This window comes from Myodes glareolus, chromosome 1, assembly GCF_982192425.1.
Source record: "Myodes glareolus chromosome 1, mMyoGla1.1, whole genome shotgun sequence".
In the NCBI taxonomy this organism is placed as follows: Eukaryota; Metazoa; Chordata; class Mammalia; order Rodentia; family Cricetidae; genus Myodes; species Myodes glareolus.
The window spans coordinates 8,499,288-8,506,581 of NC_142026.1; positions in this window are offsets into that span (position 1 = coordinate 8,499,288).

Below are 7,294 nucleotides of genomic sequence, written 5' to 3' on the forward strand. Positions count from 1 at the left end.
AGTATCCAGTAGACATTTCCATGAAGCAGGAAATTTCAAAGACAGTTCAGTCACTTTTTTCCATATCCTGCAGAATGCCTCACAGACTCTTTCATGAATCAGGAACCCCAAAGAATCATCTCACTTTTAGGCAAGTTCAGCAGTCCTCTCTCTGTGGGTTCTCTGTGTCCAGTTTATGCAACAGTCCAGGCAAGAGCAGTTTCTTGCCCAAATGGCTATCAAACTCCATAAGGAGTCTCTTTGATGTCCATCTTCCTCAGGAAGTAGCTTGGTGCTGCCAGGAGCAGAAGTGTCTCACTGTCATGAAAAGCCTTAAGTTATTGAAACATTTAAAATGTCATTTTCTGTAGTCTTTGAAAGATATGAAGAATACCTATTTAAAATATATCTCTATATATCTAGAAGATCTAACTAACATGACTACAAACTTGACTATTATTGATGATTATCCATTAACAACCTATATTTCCTAATTATACACTATATTTTTAAATGAACTACACAATCACAATATCTTAATCAATATCAGAAATACATATACATATAACAAAATTGACCTTAAAATCTGTACCAATGCAAATTATTCATATCTATATCATATCCCCCTTTAAATGTAAGAGAACATTTATAAACAATATTTGGGAATGTGGACACAGTTGTTTCTCTCCAATCTGCTTCCTGCTGTATGGGGGTGCTGTTATTCAGGTCTTTCATGGTATAACCTGTCTGCTAGGTTCATCTCAGTTGGCAGATGAGTGAAGTAATTTCTTGAGGGTATTTATGGCAACGTTTTAGGAGGGTGGGGTCCATGAAACCATATTATTGGTCTGGAAGCAATCCACAGGGTCTCATTCTCTGTGAAAACAAAAGAAGAACCTCTGTTCCAAAGCATCATCTCCTTAGACCCAAATTTTGAAGACATAATACCCTTATGTTATCCATTCTGGTTTAGCTTGGCAGCCCATATAATGAGATGTCTCTCTATACTTAGTTCCTTCACAGTCAAAAAATTCGAAGAAAACACAATATACAGAATCCAAGCTCTCTGTGAATTTTCCATTTTTACGTGGTTTATTGTTTTTATTTCTTTTAATCTATAACTATCTGTACTCCTCTCTTTAAAGACTTTACCCTTTTTTTAAAGCATTAACTTTATTCTCTTTATTCTTTTTCTTCTCTCTCCCAAGCCTATGTACACCCATCCAAAAGTGTGACCCATTTAGAGGTCTTTTATGTCTAAATCTGTCCTATTGTGAATCTGTAATCCTTTACTATCCAGGAGCACTTCTTAAAATGCAAAGCACTTCTTAAAAATTTAGCTTGCACCATGTAGCCATAATATGGTACCACCTGTTTATTGCCCAGTCCAAACCTTAACTGCGCTGTTATTATGATAATTATGTAGTTTCTGCCTGAGATCAGCACAGTTCAGTATGGCAGAGCCTCTCCGCTCGTGCCTCTGAGCCATGTGCACAGCACAGATAGCATGGCAGAGCTTCTGGTACCTCTGAGTCACTTGTCCCTCTGAGCCACACATAGTGCTCCACTTTCAGGCAGACAGCGAGTCCAGTTTACCATCATCAAGCCTTAGCACTTTACTCACAAAACTCCATTCAAATGCTCTGTCTCCTGCAGGAGCCAAACAGAGATCGTGATGGCGACACAGCCCAGAAACTCTTAGAATTTAGAGGAAGGTAAAGAATATTGACTTTAAAGTAGTCATTGGCCAGGTTAGGATGTAGTTTACTTCTAGGAAACTGAGTGATTGACATGTCCCATTGGTTCAGAGTCCAAACCAGTCAGACAATAATGCAAATGACAAATACTACACAGGCCTCAAGTTCAAATTCTCAGTGAGCTATGAAGCCCAGTGTGGAGTGTTTCGTGGCCCAATGAAGCCTACATTGCTGATTTTTTTTTTATCATCTCCAGCTCAAAGGAGTCAACACTGAAGGAAGGCCTGGCCTTACACACAGCCTGAGTGAAGACACAGACTGAAAGCAAGAAAAGAAATAGTAGCAGAAGGAAGGAGAGGTGACTTTAAGCATGACAACCCAACCAAGACACCATAAAATAAGAAGTTTTATGAGTAAAACCACATGATGAGAACTCACCTTTTTTCTCTTGCCGTAAGTTCCTCGAAAACTGGGGAGAAAGTTTCTCTGCAAGATAGAAGGATTCGAGTATGTAGTTATCTGTATTTCAGTGGTGTGAATTGGGAATTGCCAGTCTCGTTCCAGAAGTTCAGCCTCGATCTTCCATTCAGACCCATGTTTTCTGACTGCATTCCCCTCTCCTCACATACAACTTAGAGACACTGGCCTGTGGCAGCTGGAAAGACCTCCTCATATCCCTCTTCCTCAAGTGCTGAGAATTTTCCCTCACAATCCCTTGTTCAACCATTACACATTCTCATTCTCACGGGACACAATTAAACTTGCTCCACACCAGGACTAGGCAGTCAACACACATGTGTTTTATGCATGTAGGGTGTCACATATACTGATGAATTTGGAGCACATGACAGAAATTTGGTTATGAAAGATAATGGAGAAAGTTTGTGGAAGAAACACATTCTCTCTCCTCTCTTTTCTTTTTAGACAGGGTTTCTCTGTGGAGGTCTGGCAACCTACTCGCACTGTAGACAAGACTGTCTTTGAACTCAGAGATCCAGTTGCCTCTGCCTCAGGAGTGCTTGGATTTAAAGAGTATGCCAAAACCACCAGCACAGAGAACCAATCTCCAACAGTTTAAGAAGGGTCTCTGGAAGGTGAGAACCCAGTCAAGAAGGAGTGAGATATTTAAGCTAAGAATTCTAGGATAAAAACTAGCTTATAGGATAGGGAGATGAGGAAATCATGTCTATGATGGTCTATTACTAACAGCATTATAGATGTGTCCTAGTTAGTTTGGCTGTCAACTTGACATACCTAAGAAGAGCAAATGTCACATGAAGAATTGTCTGTTTCAGATAACCTTTAGGCATGTCTGTGGGGGCATTTTATTGATTGTGGATTCATACAGAAAATCCAAGCCCACTGTGGGTGATACCATCACTTATAAGTGAGCATAACCTGAATAAGAAAAGCAGGTGAACATAAACCAAGGAGCAAGTCAGTACTTCTGTAGTTTCTGCTTCAGTTCCTGCCTCCATAGTTCTGCCTTGTGATCCTGCCTTGCCTTCCCATCATAATGGACTGCTGCCTATAACCAAATAAACTCTTTTCTTCACCAAGTGGCTTTGGGTCATAGTGTTTATCATAGTAACACAACAAGCAAAGTAGAACCAGGGACGGAGATTAGCAGAGAGCTGATGCCTTTTTAGCTTACTTGAAGCACTGAGTTCAATCCCTTCACACCAAATAATGGTGACAATGATGATCATATATTTCACCTGCTATTTCTAACCTCAAGGACATCACTAATTCCTTGTCTATGTTTCAAATTTGAGGTCATTAGAATGGCATTAAGTTGCTGCACAAACATTTTGAATTGATGGTTTATGCCACATCACTCATCCTGTATCCAGACAACTGCCTTTGCTTGCAGGTCCTTTCTCTAGACTCTGTTGCACTTGTCTGGCCGTCAAGTCCTCCTTTGGCTTCAATGCAGAAATTTCTCTGCAAGAACCCCAATCCAGAATGGCCATTCCCTCCGCAGAGATTCTGTATCTATCATTTGTCAACACCAGCAAGGTGCACCCCCAGGAATGAGGCTATGGATGTGGGCTGCCTCTCTTCTGGGGAACAGACAAACCTCATCGGCATTAGGGATTTCCCATATCTCATCGATATTTGATCTGTAAACAGTGCAAGAAGAAGAGGCACTGTCCCCCTCCCCCTCCCCTGCAATACCCGGATCAGCAATTTCAGGGGCCAATTATAGCAGCGCACACTCAATTTCCAGTTCTTTGATCGTTCGCGTCCTCCCAAGATTTCAAACTCAGTGGGTGTGTACCAGTCCCCAGCTTCACTCTGTATGGACTTCACGAAGATACCTGTAAGACCACAGTAGACTGATCGTGAGCCTGCTTTGTCCCTGGAGCTCAGATTCACGGCCCCTCCCACCACACTGGAACTGGAGCCACCCAAACTGTGCTCAAAGTCAATAGAGTCGGCCTTCTCTCTGGCTTCAGGAGTCCCAGCTCAGCCCTGGAGTTCCCTAAAGGTCTTTGTTGAAGCCTTTCATGTTTCTTTGATTTTCATGCCTGAAGAAAATGGCAATTGCCACCAATTGCCACCTTTTTAAAACTACTTCAGGGTCAGGTAGAGAAGGACAAGGTACTGATTGACTGCACAGGGTGCTTGGATTTGAACCTGGTATTGATCTCTCGGGCTGGAGAACAAGCAGTCCCAGGAGGCCCCAGGCAAGGTGGAGGTGGAGTCCTCATCTCAGAGCTGAAGGTGTAGCTAGATTCTGCAACTCGGGGGTTCTGTGGCATCACTGTCTACCCAAATTTATGAGACGATTGAACAGGTGCTTGGCCATCACTGCAGTTGGAGGTAAGTACTATTAAACATAAGTAAATATTACCCCATGAAAATACAGGCTATGGTTAATAAAAAAATAGGCATGTTTTGGGCATCTTCATTGTTATGAAAATGCAAGCAAAATCACAACACTATTTCACATACCACCAAGATGACAGTAATAAAAAAACAAGAAATAGTAGCTATTTATTGTAGAAAAGTTGAAGGTCTCACACACTGATGATGTGAATATAAAACAGTGTAACCTCTACCAAAAACATTTGGTAATTTATTACTGAGTTCAACATGTAATCATCATATGACCCAGCAATTCCACTTCTGTGTATGTGCCCCAAACTCAGTATCTATATCACATAAATGGTATACACAAATTATCAAAACAGCATTATTCTTTATAACCCAAGGCAGATGAGGTAAACTGAATAAATGAGGAAAATATGAAATAGTCATACAATGGACTATGACATTATTTGTGATTTGAAACACATACTGCATAAACTATACCGATGAGGCTTGATGTCATCATGCTAAGTGAAAGCAGGCAATCACAAGTGACATACACTATAGCATGTCACTTGTATGAAGTGTGTAAGGAGGCAGGTTTATAGGACAGGAATTAGCTGGGCGAATGCTCAGTAGAAGGAAATAGAAATGAGTATCATCCTAATAGACAGAGGGGGACAAATATGTTTGCATGGTAATTTTTTTCTGTGTACCAAAAAAGAAACCCCCATTGATCATAGACTCTATGTGCTGAATTATATGGTATATGAATTATAACTCAGTACATCTGTTAAAAATAATGACAATGTATTTATATCAACTGCCATCCACAGGCTCATAATAAAAGAGATCTGAGATGAAGTTCATCATAGTGGGTTTTGGTCTGGGGGGGGCTGTGGTTTTTGTTTTTTTCTTTTTTTGCAAACAAGAATATGTTATACCAATAATATAAGTTAATCCTCATGGATATACCATAGATCAGGCTTTATATTATTGTCCTCTATTTAAAAACAAGAAATTTCATGCCCAGAAAGTCCTCCCACATAACAGAAAGAGACCTCCTCTCTTGGCAAAGCTGAGTCTAGAACTTGGGTTCTCTGATTCTCAATCCTGTGATGTTTTCACCATAACAAGTGCCCTGCCCTGGTGCTACTGACACAGGGATGTAAAGTCAGAGGCTGAGGGCCTCTCCCTGTTTAATGTCTGACTGAAAGGAAAATATACAGTAGCTTCCATTTCTGGATGGAAGTTTCTCTGGTTCTCTGGGCATCTAATGTCTCCATCCACGTTATTGTGAGCACCTACTAGGCATGGTTTCTTCAAGCGTTAGGATCCTTCCTATTTTCAAGGCTACTCCCCCAGTTCCTTAAGTAATTCCATTATTGTCTGTGATGTTTTTATTTAGCAGTTGTGAAAAAAACCATGATACCTACCTTGCTTGAATTTATCCTTGTGTAATGTTCCCTTCATGTCACCACATGTCACAGGAAGCAGCTCAGCACTGAAACATGCATTTTTATTTCTGTGCCTTCTTGGAACTGAAAAAGAAGATTTCTTCTTCTGTCTCTTTGCAGGTGTGCACGTTCCCTCCTCTCTCGGGGTCATTTCTATAACACTAGGAATACTTCGCTCCTCAGATCTCTAACTTCTAAGTCTTTTTTGTAAGTGGCATATTGTATGCATAATGACAAATATTTTACCTCTAATTTATTTTTTTTTTAAAAAAAAACAAGCTTTAACAGAAACTTTTGGCTTTGATAAACTGTCCTGATTCTCGCTCTGATTGCTACAGGGTCATGAAACAGACACTGCCTGGCTGCTTTATTGTACTAAAGATGGTAGGCAGAGGTGGTCCTCCTATCTCCCCCATTTGAGCACTGGCTGGACTAGCAGGGAGAGGAGATGATGGGAAACCTAGCAGAGTTGGGTGGAATTATTTCTCTTTCTGTCGGCTCTGCTCCATCTTTCCCTCACAACAGCATTTTCTGTAACTGAGAGAGAACCCCAAAAAGTTCTAGAATAATCTGAAAGCGCTAATGTAGAGAAGAGCAGCAACTCTGTAGAAATAGAGATGAAAATTCCTCAAATTTCTGGGAGATGAGAAGCTACATTTTCCCTGCCGGTCATCAGTTCAGAGACCGTGATGGGGGAGGGGAGCACCGTCTGTGGTGCTGACAGTATTTGAGCAGTAGCTGATCAATTATTTTTCTATCTCTAAGCACATCTCCCTCTCTAGACAGAGACATAGTTACATTAAAAGGCATGAATTTATAAACAAAATGAATGGTTTCATGCTATGGAATATTATTTTAAGATATGTTACATTAGTTTATGCTGTGGAACATTTGCCTTAATGATGCAAAGATGTATTGCACTCTTTTATGTTGCATTTGTTTAACTCTGTGAAGCTGTGTTGCTTTGCCTGTCTAAAACATCTGATTGGTCTAATAAAGAGCTGAACAGCCAGTAGCAAGGCAGGAGAATGGATAGGAGGGGCACGTACACACATCTGCACATATACACCTGCAACCTGTTTGCTTCATTAAACCTTCGTTGGAACATAACCTACATAAACCTTTTGTGGGAGGGTAGAGGTTGCTCAGGGGCTAAGAGCAACGAGTGTGCAAACATGAGGACCTGAGTTCAGATACCAGCATCCACATAAAAGATTTGTATGTGTGCACCTATAATGATAGTGTTAAGGGACTGGAGACAAGAAGCTCACTGGGGTTTTACTGGCTGACAACCACCAAGGGAATAAAGAAGAAAGAGAGAGAGAGAGAGAGAGAGAGAGAGAGAGA